The 15,786-nt window shown below is 40.5% G+C and overlaps 1 long non-coding RNA gene across 1 annotated transcript; it reads right to left on the bottom strand.

The window, feature by feature from the left end:
• Positions 1 to 592: 592 nt before the first annotated feature.
• LOC118168412 lies at positions 593 to 7,943 on the bottom strand. Its single transcript, XR_004751538.1, has 5 exons — positions 7,840 to 7,943; positions 4,717 to 4,719; positions 4,247 to 4,303; positions 2,775 to 2,840; positions 593 to 1,211 (listed from the first exon to the last, which is right to left on the bottom strand). It is a non-coding gene; the product is annotated as an uncharacterized LOC118168412 (long non-coding RNA).
• Positions 7,944 to 15,786: the final 7,843 nt, after the last annotated feature.

Genomic DNA, 15,786 nt, shown 5'->3' with positions numbered 1-15,786 from the left:
GTCAGACATACTTTTGAGACTAGTGTTACAAAGTTGTAAATGCTGCTTACCATTCCCATGAATATTGCCTTCTGGAGTCAGTACATCAAGCGTCAGAAATGATGTGAAATCTAGTTTTAAGCACAGTGGTATTTTCAAAGACATTGCTATATGTTGTTTTGCTATCTTTGAAAATAAATGAATACTTAGGCTGACGAGTAAAACAAAGGTTGCACAAAACAAATACATGAAATTGATTGTCTTTCAGAAAGATTTAACTATGGGCCCAGAGTCAAAGCTCATTGGCACATTTTGATCTAGAATAATTTTATATTAAATATTAAGTACTTAAATTCAATCACAAGCCTGTTTATTGAAGTGCTAACACTAGAGGGTTTGATTTTGAGCAGCTCTGATGATAGTCAAGATCTTTTTTCAACTTGAAGAGCCTGTCCTATTATAATGGGGTCTATTAAAAAATAATTGTGTGGATTAGCAACTACTAGACTGTTTTGTAGGGGAAAATAATATTTGATAAAACAACAAATCATTCAGCTCTTCGGGAGTCATTAAAAATATCAGTAGGTTGGGATATTTATTCTTCTTCCTCTTCTTTTAAGTTATTACATGATTAAAACTGACAATTATCTGAAATAAAAGGGAATACATCTGAAATAAAAAGATTATTCCAAAACAGTTTATTAATTAGAATTGGGAAATTTTGAAGCACTGAAAAATGGAAGGCCATTCTATTTCATTCACTGATTAATATTAACTTATTATTGCTGATTAGGTGGAATAACTCATCAATTATTAAATAAACTCAGTTTGTTTCTGTTCTGAGCACCATGCTTAAGAGCCATCATGAAAAGAAAGGTCGTACCTGACATTAGGAATAAATACCTACCACATGTTGCTCTCAGTAGAGAAGTAAACCCTCTGTGTAAAACTGTATCCATATGCTAGGAGTCAGTATGATTGTTTTAGTAATTAAACACTTAATCAGAAGCAGGAGAGAGCATAAGATGGCACAAAAAGAATAAATCTGAATTCAACACAAAAATCCTTTACCTGTTTCTGCAAATACAGTTACCCTTCCTGGAGAAGCTTTCTTCTTATTGATGATATTATTAACATTCATTTCAGTTCAGGATTCGTAAATGTGTCTTCTGAGGGCAGATGCTGCCTCAGATTTGTGATGGTTTTGCTCATTTAGTCAACATTGAATTGACCTAAAATCACAACAACAAATAAGTTGTACGATAATCTTTCCCACATGTTAATGTTTCAAAACAGTGTGATCTTCTGTGACAGGATTACTGTTTCATAGAAATCCCTATAAAATTATTGAAGATATTAGCAACCTGTGAATATACACAGCTGATTTACTATGTTCTAAGCAACTTTTTTTTTCTTTTTTTTTTTTTAAGGTTTTGATATATAAGTCTGAGATTTCCAAAGTTGTCTATGTTCAGAGTTTTTAAAATCACTTGTCCTGTATGCCCTCATGCCTTACATACTATTACTAGTTTGTGCTTAATGAATGATACATGAAGGGCTGTTAGGAAGTTGTGCTGTAGGGAAAGACTATTTTGAGTCATGAACAGTGCTGAACTGTAGACTCATTAATCTGATTAAAAGCACAGCTCGTTATAGCACAGCTGGTTACATAATTTTTAAATAATACAGTTTGAATGAGATCTCATTAATTGTAGTTATTGTGACTTTTATTTATTTTTATGATATTTTTCTTCTAAACTGTTGTTATTTTCATACAGTTTCCACCATCAAATCTGCCACTGGCCATGCATATGCAACACCTGCATGTTTGCAAAATGATCTTTCTAATGCATTGTAGAAATTTTATTTGAGCTTTTCGGCATGGCTTGGAATTATAAGTCCCTCTAAAGATGAACATATTGCATAGCTTCAGTGTTTGGCCATTCTTTGCATCCATTTTTAAAAATAATTACTCAAAAGTACTGCTAATATAGAAGCTTAAAAGTACTGCTAATATAGAAGCTTATAAGAATTTAAACAATGCTTTGAAAGAAATTTCCTCTTACTGTTAAAGTTCAAACAGTATATAGTTAACAGCAACTATCTACTGAAAAACTGCAAGTTCTCCTCACCCTAGTGGACAGAGCCATTAAGGTCACAGTGACAAAATTATTCTTTCCATGAATTGTTCAGTATTACATACCGAGGGATAATTAGTAATAAATAAAATATTACTCTGAATCACCTCAATAAATACCAAGTCAGTACAGAGAAAATGAACAGTAATAAATAAAGTATGACAAAAAACTACAATGTTGATAGAAAATGTACAGCAAAAGGAAAAACATTAGCACAGTAAAGCCAACTCAGTTAAAAGCTTTTGTTCGTATCATCCTTAGATGAACTGTCAAACACCAATTTTAGTAGGAACATGTGATGATTCGAGTCATATCCAATCTACTGTCTCTACTGAATGAAGAAGGTTGATCTGTGTCATAAAAGATGCAGGAAACATCCTGGAATGTGACTCTGTGGAGAGAACAGTAAGGAAAATTTTCCTTCAAGACCTACGATTTCTTATTTGCAGAGCCCTTGCTGACAGGCTATATTTGATGTGACATGTCTAGAAAGGTTGTAATTGTCTGAATCTCACATGCTGTACTCTGATTCTGCAATGAACTGCTTCATAACTCAATTATAGTTCACTGGGAATATAGCATTTACTAATAAGGCACTGTGAATGACAGACAAATTCTTAGAATTTGGTTGGACTTCTCTCTCATAGAGAAATGTACCTTTTTAGACAACACAAAAGTTGTCTCAAAGCTTGCTACGTTTTCCAGGCACTGCAATAACGTATTCTGAAGGTCAAATATGAAAGAATAATTTAGTGAGATTTTCACTGTCTGCGTTTTACTTTCAGCCAAAATCTGAAGATTTACACAAACTTCTGTGAGGGTTGAATAAGAACCTATAAAACAAAACCAAAAACAAACAATAAAACCACAAATCATACCAAGTCTGGAGGAGCTTAATTAGGAAGTAAAAATCACTGATTAGTGGTTTGTTTTTTTTTTCAGAACATGAAATTTACTTCAATAGATTCATCTCAAACAAGCCAGACAGGAATTAGTTAACCAAAGGAAAGTTTTCTGGGAAGTGACCATTAGACTATTATGCCAGCTAAGAAGCTATCAGAACTGTTCACCCAGGGCTTTCTTGTGAAACGTGAAAATCTTACCAAAGAATGTATGAGAAATGTATCACATGGCATAGTAAGGCAAAAAAAAAAAAAAAATACTCAAAAATATCTAAACAAGGAAAAAATTTAACTCCCACAATTTTTCTAAAACAAGAAAAACAACACCAAAAATCAAAAACCCAATCATGAAAGAAAAAAAAATGTGTTTTTTTTTTTTAATCTTATTACATATGCTAATCTTTAATACCCATGGTAATCTCTCAATTATTTAGTGCCTTTATTGTAAACAGATCTAGTCTATGAAACAATAAATTACAATTCCATGGACTGTGGAATGGGTTCAGTAGTAGGCCCTGTAATTGTGTGATCCGTGAGATTTACAAATCTGTGAGCTCTGTAATTATACTTAAAATTAACTGGACAGAATTTACTAGTAGTTTATGTTCACTCCTGTGTGCTCAACCGGCAAACATACCAAGCGGCTCTACAGTTGCTTTCCTTAAGCAGATTTTAATGATTTTTTCCCCACTTTTAGTATACTCAATAGGAATCACAGTCAACTTCTTCATGAAACTAATGTAAGATTTAGCTGTTCACTACTGCTTATAGATGTGTAAGAAATAACTTATGAACTTGTTTAGCAACATGGAGGTTTTGGCCAATTTCACTGACAAATGTTGAAAAAGAAATTTTCCTTCATCAATCTTACCTTGTACTAGTATGATAAGGATTCCAGCTCCAAGAACAACACTCACTCTCTGAAGAACAAAAGGCAACTAAATGAGGAATGTAGGACTACTTTACAGGACACCTAATAGCATAATACTCCTTTAACATCCCAGGGCAGTTAACAAAACAGTGTTTTTCACCCATCACTCAAATAGACACAGGATTTACCCCAGGAAAACAAATGTAATTTCACTGTACTGTGGCAAGTAACAGGAAAATGAACAGTTTATTGACTGCTAAATAACTTGTAAAAAAAGTTACAGAAAACAGCAATTTTGTAGCTAAAACCTACTACAAGTTAGTTATTGAACCACAGAAGATCACTTTTAACCATACCAGTTGTGGTCCTGACTGTTTCTCAATAGAAGCTTGGACTTCTTTTTCATTCTTCTCCTGAAAAATGTAAAGTAGCAATCAGAACATAAAAGATTTTGTTTAAGTGAAACTTCAAAGTGTCAGTATGAAAAAAAAAAAACACAAAACACTTCTATTAAATTATTATTATTATTTTTTAGCAAAGTTAGCATATCAAGAGAGAAAAAAAAAATGGCTGTTGAGAAATGCACCATCAAAGCCAGAACATTCCAAGAGGAAATCTCACAAATTGAAAGAATTTTGAAAAACGCTTAACTATTTTTGAGCTAAAATATTTGGTTGAGCAGGAGTTGACTGTGCTTACTTGGGTGGAATGACTTACAAAAGGAAAACTGTCTGGGATCAAAGAACCTTGGCTCCATATTTTTTATAGACTGAGCTTATTTGGGGTGGGGTGGGGTTTTTTGTGCAGTATAGCTTCGCCCAGCTACTTCCTTCTGACCAAACTGCAGTACAGAGTACATCTTAGAACAGATACAGAATTGTTTTGGAAAGCAATAGATGGCATACAGCAGCCACAAATATCTGTCTTCACTGCAGTTTTACCTTCCCAGGTAATGGCAGAATTTGCTTCATGATCTCTGATTATAATTCTACCAATAACCAGGATTTTTTTTATAGAAAACATTTACACATGAAAATCCAGAACTACAAGAAATACATTTTTTCTTCCTGAGGAAATGACAAAGTAGTTAATGTTCATGTGTTAATAGATGCAGCATACAAACTTTTGGGAGCAGTGTTTGCTTTGGACAGCTTATTTACATAGAGTTTAAGATAAATTGTAAAGTCAAAGAAAGATATAAATAACATAAATTTGTTTTCCATATGGCATTTTTCCTTCCAGAGTATCTCTGGTCTTTTCAGTATTATCAGACTTTACTTTGTGGCAAAAGAAGAACCTTGTAACCAAAGACACCAGAGAATTCTACTTTCTGGGTACATGCAGAGCCTCTATTTAAAGTCTCATACAAAAGGTTTCTATAGAAACATGAAGAGCTTAGCCAACCAATGCTACAAAGCTGAACCCTGAGTGCCCCCTCCCCCCCAAGACAAACAAACAAACAAACAAAAACACAAAAACATCTGTCCTAACGGCTCCCCAAGTCTCTGACGAGGATCTCTGTCATGCTTCAGCATACCATCTTAATATATGATGTTATACCTTACATTAGTGTATTTCATCTTTGAAAATAAATAATCTGATAACTATTAAAAACATGGGTTTAAACTCAGGTCCTTAACTGATCCCAAAGCTAGTGAATTGAAAATTAACTCTGATATCCTTCTTGGCATATACTATCTCCTAAGGGATGTATATGAGTTTTTTTTTTAAAGCTGTTTGTCCTATATATAGTTATGTTCCAAATTGTTACTCACTAAAAGAGCAAGTATTTTTGGTTCCTTCTGAAAGTCATATTTCCATAGTGATGCCAAGCTGACAAAAATATGCAATACATCATGATAACTGAAAATTAACTCACTATCACAGATATTGCTCCCAGATACCATTTAAAACCTGGCCTAGAAAATATTATATTGCTGCAAAACTCATTTTTTTCTGAACCTTATTTGAATATATATTCTATATAACTTCAGTGTTCAGAATTTTAACTGCGAGACTCTTCAGATTATTTTAGGACCAAAAAAAAAGAAAAAAAAAAAAAAAAAAAAAAAGTAGTCTGTCTTGCCAATACCTCACAGTCTCAATAGCTTGTTTCCCAGGGAAGTCAGCTGAAATAAATGTGAATACATTTTAGTGGACCAAAAAAAAAAACCCAAACCAACCAACCAAACAAAAAACGCTCCCCATGGTATCTGTTTTTTCTGCAGGATGCACCTATCCTGCTATATAAAAGAGGGCCAGGGAGTAAATGCAAGCATTCATTCTTCTTAATTTTCAGCTTGTTCCCTGATTTTCTTTTGGCTTGTCTGAACTAGTAATCTAAGGCTAAACTAGAAGGAACAGCTCATTTCAGGGTCAGCTCCTGAACAGCAGCTTGGATGAGGCTGCGCAAGGTTTGGCTTTCTCTTTGCTTTGTAGGGACATGTTTCCTTACACTTTGGCAGCGCTGCTCAGTCCTCCAGGAGTCCTCCCAGAAGCCTCCCATCCCTCGTCTGCAGCATGTCTCTCCATCATGCTCGTGTTCATGCTACAAACCCCAACAATTTGGTGGACTGCAACACAGCTTTCTTACTGCTTCAGAGGCTTTGAGCTGACAAAATACGCAGAGGCATCACATGGACCAGTCACTAAATAACGCGGATATAGCTTGTCAAATTTTGACAGAGATACTCCCAAGCAATGCAGATAACAAGGCAGTCTGCTTGACAGCAACACAGGTGTACTCTTAAATGAGATAATTCTATCCTCATCCAACACCTGGCTAGAAATGCATTATCAAGTAACCCCTGCGTTTTCAAGCCTTTAGAGATATTCTACAATACCCAGAAATTATCAGAGGTGTCTGAATTCACATGTCCCACATAATCATAGGGACTATCCCACTATGAAATTTAAAATCCTCTTGTTTTTTACTCAAATGTAGCTCCTAACTAACCTATGTAGTCTACACAACTGTACTCTAGGGCTTATTGTTTTGTCAGCCTAGCAGTAACTGAGGAATAAGAGATTGTTGTACTTTTGAAAACAAACAGCTGCCCCATTCTACGCAGTCATAAACAATGAACAGCCGCTAAAAGGTCATCATTTCAGAGGCAGTATTTCTCTGTATTCGTCTCCCAGAGTGTTCATAAATGTTCATACTATGATCGCTGTTAGGGCTATGCAGAAGCTCTCAGAGATGCATATGCTGAGCAGAGGGTGTGTACCACAAGGAAGGTGGAATGCAACTCATCTCTACCACTTACTCTGGGCAGCACTTTCAATGTGCTAGGAAGGACAGATCACATTTTTGTCACACTTATTTAATGGAACATTTTTTCCTTGTACAGGATCTTTTGTTTTCTTAGTCTTAGAAATACAGATTCCTTCATTTTCCTACTTGTGATATTTCATTACGTCTCAATTTATATTGAAATAACCTTTGAATTGGAATTTCAGTTTGCAATTTCAGTAATATTTCCTTTTTGGTACACCCAAACCCTGACGTAACTCTGAAGCTCAGCAGCATGCCAATACTTAGGAAAGAAAAGGCCTTCAAGGAGAAAAGGACCACTGATATCTCTCTGAGTCTGCAGAGCTACAATAATAGGACATATCACAGACACCAATTCCAAAGATAGTTATTCATACCATCTATGAACAACTCTCACAAATGTTGCAGAGTTTGGGGCAAGTTTATCTTTATAAAGAATTCATGACATACCTCCTTTCAATCATCTCACATCCACCCACACTGACATTTCACAAACCAAACTTATCCATAATACCTCTCAGCACAAGGCTTTTTCTACACATTTGTTCAGGTCAGCACACAAATGTTCTCACTTTCCAGTCTTAAAAATAAAACAAAACAAAAACAACAACAAAACCCCACAAACTCCCACATCCTTACATAGAAGACTATTCAAGGTCAAGATCAAGCAAACACACCTTTGTCCTCTTTTGTCCTCCTCTTAGTTTCTGCGATACCTTCTTTGACATCGTGAGTTTTGTATTTGCCATCAGAACGTTGCAATTCTTGCAGCTTCTTTCTCCCTGGAATAACAAGATCAAACAGAAGCAAAATGGCAAATTTTGAACAGCTTTGTCTACTTCCATTGCAAAAATAAGGAGATATCGTCATAAAAACAAACACTGAAAAATTAAGTTATTAGAAAACCAAATGCAGTCCTCTATTCCTACAAGAAAAAAAAAAGAAAAAAGGAAAAAAGAAAAAGAAGAAAAAAAAAAAACCTAGAACTACCTATGTCAAAGAAATATATGTCTCAGTTGAAGACAAACTTGTATGTATGGTAATTATATATCATGAATGGCATTAAAAATATGAAAAGCACTCATAGAAAGTAAGCAGAAGGGTATTTATGGAAAAGAATAGTGCTAAATCATTAAGCATACAAAAATACATCTCTCTACATAGTTTAACATGACATAAAGGCAGAAAATGCCAATTCATATTTACTGGCTCACCAAGACAATTATTCTATGAAATTCCACAAGTAATACACATTATTATTCTCTGACTTACAGATCTTTGTTGCAGAAGTAGTCACTTGCTCATAGCTTGCTAGCATGTCATGGCACCAGCTGTATGAAAATGAATTTATTTCTAACCTCAAATAGCATAAATGAACTATTACTAACCACAACGAAGTAAGGATCCGTGACTGCAGTTGCAGATAAAATTCCCCATCAGCTTCTGAATTTTACTCATCTACCACTTTAGTGCAGTGCAGACTCATTCATGAAAACAGTTCTCAAAAAAATATAAGGACATTAAATGGGTTTCAGAGACTTTTCATTTATTTTTAATCTTTGTTCTGAAGTACAGAGCTGATGCCAATAAAATGGCCAGTAGAGCTTTATATTATTTTAGGAAAAGATAGTCACTTGTATGCCAGTGTTGCTCTCAGGTATAGCTGAAACGTTTCATCTTAGACTCCCCAAAAATGTCAGCTTCAGGCAATTCATCTCAAGTTAAAAATACCAGCTTTAGGACCGAACTGAAATAAAGCAAACGAAAAGGGCCTGGCAACTGGAAGTGTCAGTAAAACTTAACTACAGATGACACTGTTAGTTCCCCATGCAGTACAGGGTATTAAAATGTATGTATAGTAAATGGAGGGTTTTGTGATCTTGATGTACTTCTTAATGATATCCACCACTTTGCAAATGTCAGACATGATGTGGAAGTCTATTCACGTTACCGCTTTAGTGTATAATCCTGAATAATCACTATAATCTGGTCTTAGCAACTGTGGTCATGGTAAAGGATGTACATCTACTTCCGTAACTTTCTCATCAGAAATTGTTGCCTGATCCCGCATTAACTTAGGAGAGAAGAAAACAAGACTGAAACAAAAGAGAGCCAAACAAAATATAACCTTCAAAAAGATTCTACAATTCCATTAGGATTCATGATCTATTCTACCAAAGTGTTTAAACACATATACATGTTTTTAAAAACTTGAATAATTCCACTAGAAGAAGTAAAGCTGTTTATATGCATAAATGTTTTGAAGTACAGTATTGTTCTCACATGGTGATTTCATGAAATACAGTTGAAAATTATTGTAATTTTTGAATTACATAGAATAAGACACCCCCCAAAAAATAGCCAGACGTGAATAAAACGTACTGTTTTACAACTAAAATTTATTTAAGATGTAAATACATTGACCCCATTTAGATCTCAGTCAAAGAAACTAGTTAGATTCAGTTAGAGAACCTAGTTAGATTTTTTTTTAAGTATACTTTGGAGGAAGGTGCTTTGATGCATTTGGGGAGATGCTGCTCACATTTCATTGCTAAGTATCAGCCCAAGTACTACAGACTGCAGAATGACTGCTGTTGCTGAAAAAAGATCTCAAAAAGGGGTCATACAGGGAACAGGCAGCAGATTTGATTTAAGGACAAAACGTCCCCAAAATAACATGCCTGCATACAATATATCTGCAACCCAGAAGCAGAAGCAGACTACTATAATTAATGCAAATTGAAGTACCCAAAAATAGGATACTAGTAAGCTTGAAATTGACATATTAGAAACAAAAGAAAAAAAAAAAAGTTCAGTGGCACAGGCCACCGATATTTTAGACTTTTCTTCTGAGTATTTTACTAAGGATGGCAGTATTTACAACTTTGCCTTATAGATGAATGAATGAATTAATGGATTAATACATTTTCCTTAATTAATAGAATAAAATGTATTAATTTTAGGATTTAGTTTCTGAGCACAGGTTAGAATGAAGTTAAAACCCTCTTAATTGTTCAGAACAACCAAAATAATTTAATTAAGCTGAAATGGTCTTTATGGAATCAATTTATTTAATACAAATCTTGATTTTCTAGGGCCAAAATAGCCTATCGTAAATACTCATACATTTAAAGTTCCATAAAATGGCAGTATTTTGTTCCTTTTCCTATGCAAAAGAACGTTTCTAGTGAAGCCTGAAGTAGACCAGAACCAGTATCTTCCTCTTGACCATCACGGTAAAGGAGTTTGGCTGAACAGGCTGCACAGGAAGAAACACCAAAATCCAGCACAGCAGGATTTCTATGGATTATTTTTTTTCTGGAACGAAGTTATTCTCCCTGACAGCGAGGAGCAAGCAAACAGAAGGCTGTGACTGAGGCCGAGGCGGTCCCCGGCAGAGGCGCCGTGCCGCGGAGCGGGGGATCCAGGCCGCCTGAGGCCGCCGGGGAGCCGCCAGGCCGCGGCCGCCCTCCCGCGGGGCGCTGACGAGGCGGAGGCGGAGCCGGCAGCGGCGGGCGGCTCGCATCGGGCGGCGCCGCCATTTTGCAGCCCGTTCACCGAGGCCTGCGGGGCGGACGCGTTGTGCGGGCGGGCAGGGATTTTTTTTCCCGGCATCGAGGCAGCCGAAGGAGCCGCCGGGCTGGAGGCTGACGAGGCGTAAGCGGTGCCAGCAGCAGCGGCGAGCCGTTGCCAGCGGGCGCCGCCGCCATTTTGCAGCCCGTTCTACGGGCAGCTGGCAGAGGTTGCGGAATCGCCAGCGCTTGTTCTCGTGGGGGACTTCGACTTCCCAGACATATCCTGGCCATGCAGTGCAGCTCAGAGGGAGCAGTCCAGGAGGTTTCGGGAGAGAGTGGTAGAGTTCCTGACGCAGCTGGTTAGTGAGCCTACCAGGGCGGTGCCCCGCTAGGCCGTCTGTTCACTGAGAAGGACTGGGGGGAGATGAGGGGGTCGGGAGCTGCCTTGGGCAGTGGCCACGAAATGGTAGAGTTCTCTATTCTTGGCGAAGTCAGGAGGTGGAGCAGTAAAACTGCAGTCTTGGACTTCCAGAGGGCTGACTTTGAGCTGTTCAGGGCCCTGCTTGGCAGACTCCTTTGGGAGGCAGTTCTGAAGGGCAGAGGAGCCCAGGAAGGCCGGGCACTCCTCAAGAAGGAAATTGTAAAGGCTCAGCAGCGGTCTGTCCCCATGTGCCCAAAGACGAGCAGGCATGGAAGAACAGAGGCCTGGCTGAGCAGAGACTGTGGCTAGAGCTTAGAAAGAAAAATAGAAAAAGAGGGATTATGATCTTTGGAAAAGGAGGCAGGCCGCTCAGGGGGACTCTAAGGATGTTGTAAGGTTGTGCAGGGACAAAATTAGAAAGGGCAAAGCTCATCTGGAGCTCAGTCTGGCTGCTGCTGTTAACAGAAAATGTTGTTATAAATACGTAAACACGAAAAGGAGAACTAAGGAGAATCTCCATCCTTTACTGGATGTGGGGGGAAACTTAGTGATGAAAGATGACCAAAAGGCTGAGGTGCTTAATGCCTTCTTTGCCTTGGTTGTTAGCAGCAAGACCAGTTGTTCCCTGGATACCCAGTACCCTGAGCTGGTGGAAGGGGATGGGGAGCAGAATGTGGCCCTCACAATCCATGAGGAAATGGTGGGCGACCTGCTACAGCACTTAGATATGCTCAGGTTGATGGGGCCGGATGGGATCCACCCGAGGGTACGGAGAGAACTGGCAGAAGAGCTGGCCAAGCCGCTTTCCATCATTTATCGGCAGTGCTGGCTATTGGGGAGGTCCCAGTCGACTGGCGGCTGGCAAACGTGACGCCCATCTACAAGAAGGGCTGGAGGGTAGACCCGGGGAACTATCGGCCTGTTAGTTGGACCTCAGTGCCAGGGAAGCTCATGGAGCAGATTATCTTGGGTGTCATCATGCGGCACTTGAAGGGCAAGCAGGCGATCAGGCCCAGTCAGCATGGGGTTATGAAAGGCAGGTCCTGCTTGATTAACCTGATCTCCTTCTGTGACAAAGTGATGCGCTTGGTGGATGAGGGAAAGGCTGTGGACGTGGTCTACCTTGACTTCAGTAAGGCTTTTGAGACCGTTTCCCACAACATTCTCCTCCAGAAACTGGCTGCTCATGGCTTGGACTGGCGTAAGCTTTGTTGGGTTAGAAACTGGCTGGGTAGCCAGGCCCAGAGAGTTGTGGTGAATGGAGTTACATCCAGTTGGAGGCCGGTCACTGGTGGAGGCCCCCAGGGCTCGGTGCTGGGGCCAGTTCTCTTTAATATCTTCATTGATGATCTGGATGAGGGGATCGAGTGCACCCTCAGCAAGTTTGCAAATGACACCAAGTTAGGTGCGTGTGTCGATCTGCTCAAGGGTAGGAAGGCTCTGCAGGAGGATCTGGATAGGCTGCACCGATGGGCTGAGGTCAACTGCATGAAGTTCAACAAGGCCAAGTGCCGGGTCCTGCACCTGGGGCACAACAACCCCAAGCAGAGCTACAGGCTGGGAGATGTGTGGTTAGAAAGCTGCCTGGCAGAGAGGGACCTGGGAGTAGTGGTTGACAGTTGGCTGAATATGAGCCAGCAGTGTGCTCAGGCGGCCAAGAAGGCCAGCAGCATCCTGGCTTGTATCAGAAACAGCGTGGCCAGCAGGTCCAGGGAAGTGATTGTCCCCCTGCACTCGGCTCTGGTGAGGCCGCACCTCGAGTACTGTGTTCAGTTTTGGGCCCCTTGCTACAAGAAGGACATGGAGGTGCTTGAGCGGGTCCAGAGAAGGGCAATGAAGCTGGTGAGGGGTCTGGAGAACAAGGCTTACGAGGAGCGGCTGAGGGAGCTGGGGTTGTTCAGCCTGGAGAAGAGAAGGCAACCTTATCGTGCTCTATAGGTACCTGAAAGGAGGCTGCAGCGAGGTGGGGGTTGGTCTGTTCTCCCACGTGCCTGGTGACAGGATGATGGGGAATAGGCCAAAGTTGTGCCAGGGGAGGTTTAGGTTGGATATTAGGAAGAACTTCTTTACCGAAAGGATTGTTAGGCATTGGAATGGGCTGCCCAGGGAAGTGGTGGAGTTACCATCCCTGGAGGTCTTTAAAAGGTGTTTAGATGTAGAGCTTAGGGATATTGTGAAAAACTAAGTTGTGTTTTTGCAGTAGAACTTGTTTTTGAAGTAGTGTGTTTTTGCAGTAGAAAACTAACCTTCTGTATTCAAAGGTAGTTGTGTAGTCATAACAAAGAGAAATACTAAGTAGGTAAGTGGACAGTAGAAGGCTCTCTGTTCCAAAATAAGGTAGAAGACTGAGAAAAACAGGATGAGCAGTGTGAGAACAGTAAAAAAAAAAAAAAAAAGTGTTGATCAAAAAAAATTGTATATATATGGTCTAGAGGAGCGTCGAGTAGCTTGTGAACGTGTAGTACTCCTCCAGCGAGGAAACAGGAGGTGATCAGATGTTGGGTAATAGGGAATAAAAGGTTACGATTTGTTTACTAAAATGCACTCCTAACGGGTAGGACACCCACTGTTGCAATTGCGAATAAAATAGCTTCACAGAAGATCCTGTCTGAATAAAATTCTGCCAGCACTGACATACCACAGACGCAGCCCAGACACGGTACAGGCACAGGGATTACTGCTGATAACCCAGACCGGGAACTCCATGCACGGATCGAGGTAAGGCAAATTTTACAGTATCTTGTAAAAACAGATATTGTGTAATTGTCAGGCCCAAAAAGCCAATAAAAGGAATTTCAGGATTTTGGCCAAAATACAGGTCTGATGAAAATTCAGGCTTTAAACTTACATGTAAACAATAAGGTGGTTTTTGGAAGAACAATCAAGTTATGCTCCCTCTAATCCTAATATTGCACCGGAGGCAGTGGCAGCTGGTCCAGGAGGGGAGACAGGGACTGACTGCATTGACGCTGTCCCTGGAAAAGTCGCGCCGAGAGCGCAGAGTGGTGGCAGCCAAGGTGGGGGAGTCCCACTGGGGCCTCAGGGCCCTGCAGGGGTGACGCGGGGCTGGTGCCACTCCCCCCTTACCAGCACAGAGGTTAGAAGTTTTAAGAAGGAATTAAAGTCTTTAACTGAGGGCCCAGCAGAACAGTCAAATCCTTTCCTAAGGCCTAGTTTGTATTCCTGGGGGGGAAATGTCAATCCTGAGTATGTTACTCCCTGGAGAAGAATATTCGGGTGGGGAATGATGCGGCAGGCAGCTATGCAAGGATGGGAAAGAACTAACACCCCCTTACCATGAGTAATTCTGATAGAGCAGATGTACATGCTTATGAGAGGCTTGGGGTCAGAATTAGAAAGTACTCGGGGATGAATCCTGAGGACCTGGTAGCCCAAGGGCTCTTGAAAGTTCATTTTGTGATTAAAGCCTGGCCAGATAAGCAGAAAAAGCTACAGAAGGTGGGAGGATGGAGTGAACAGTGCGGGTAGTATGAAGGTGTATGCCAGGAGGGGGGATGAGAAGGAAAAGCAGAGAGCGAAACAAATGCTATTCACAGCAGACAGGGTAGTGAGGCAGAGGGGGAGACAGAGGGACTTTGGGGAGGAGTCGGGCACAGGCTGTAAAGGAGAGGAAGAGAGATGAAGGAATAGCAAAGGAAAGCTACCTGTGTTGCAGCCTAAATCCTAGCAGGGACAGGCTTTGAGAAGATGTTTGAAGCATGGCCAGGCCGGCCACTTCAAATAGGAGTATCCAGAGTGGAAGAAGGTGGAAAGACTGCTGTTACAAATTCAGAATAGGGGAGTCGGGGCTTCTCAGAAAGCTGGTTCCCTGATAAAGGAAAAAGTGTACCGCAAGGGCTCCTCAGGTGTACCTCAATGGGGATCACTCTACAGTTATCATTGCAGGCAAAACAGACTTAGCATAGGAAGATCAATTAAATTTATTACCTATTGCTGACAGGCTGGGGCAGTGAGAAACAAAGAAACAAGCTGGGGGCACCTTCCCCGTCCACTCTCTTCCACCTCTTCCCTGCCCTGGGTGGTGCAGAGGGTCGGGAGTGGGGGCTGCCGTCAGTCCGTAGTGCTTCGTTTCCACCGCTACTTCACGGTCGCTCTCCCCTGCTCTGGTGTGGGGTCCCTCACACCACGTGAACACCGGGGCAGCTAGGCCGGTAAACTGTCGGGGCTTAAATTAACTAATGAAACCCCACATGTGATGGGGGTAGAAGGGACTGGGATAACAGTGCCACCTCTGGGGGGCACCAAGCTGAGGATAGGGATAGAACGATCACTGGGCGATTACTGTAAGCACCCGAGGCAGGGGCTGACTTGTTGGGAAAAGATTTGATAATGAAATTGGGCGTTCAAATAGTGAATTGTTAGGCTGGAATAACAGTGTTATTAACGGGGTGCTCTCAGACCCTGGGAGCAAAGATATATTTGTGTTTGAGCGGAAAGACTCTGAAATGGGGCGGAAGCAGCAATACAGATGAACAATTTTATCTCGGGTTTATAGTGTCTGAGGGGGAACGAAGAATAAATCCAGAGAGGATTCAGTGAATTGGTGAGCTACCCCTACCAAAAACTAAAAAGAAGTAAAAAGTTTTAAGAGAAAGAGGTTTTTAAGGAATTAGGAGTCACGAAGTCGAAAGGAAAACAGATACTCCCTGATGGGAGAGAAATGCT

Source organism: Oxyura jamaicensis, chromosome 5 (genome assembly GCF_011077185.1).
Source record: "Oxyura jamaicensis isolate SHBP4307 breed ruddy duck chromosome 5, BPBGC_Ojam_1.0, whole genome shotgun sequence".
Classification (NCBI taxonomy): Eukaryota; Metazoa; Chordata; class Aves; order Anseriformes; family Anatidae; genus Oxyura; species Oxyura jamaicensis.
This window is presented reverse-complemented; position numbering and strand designations above follow the sequence as displayed.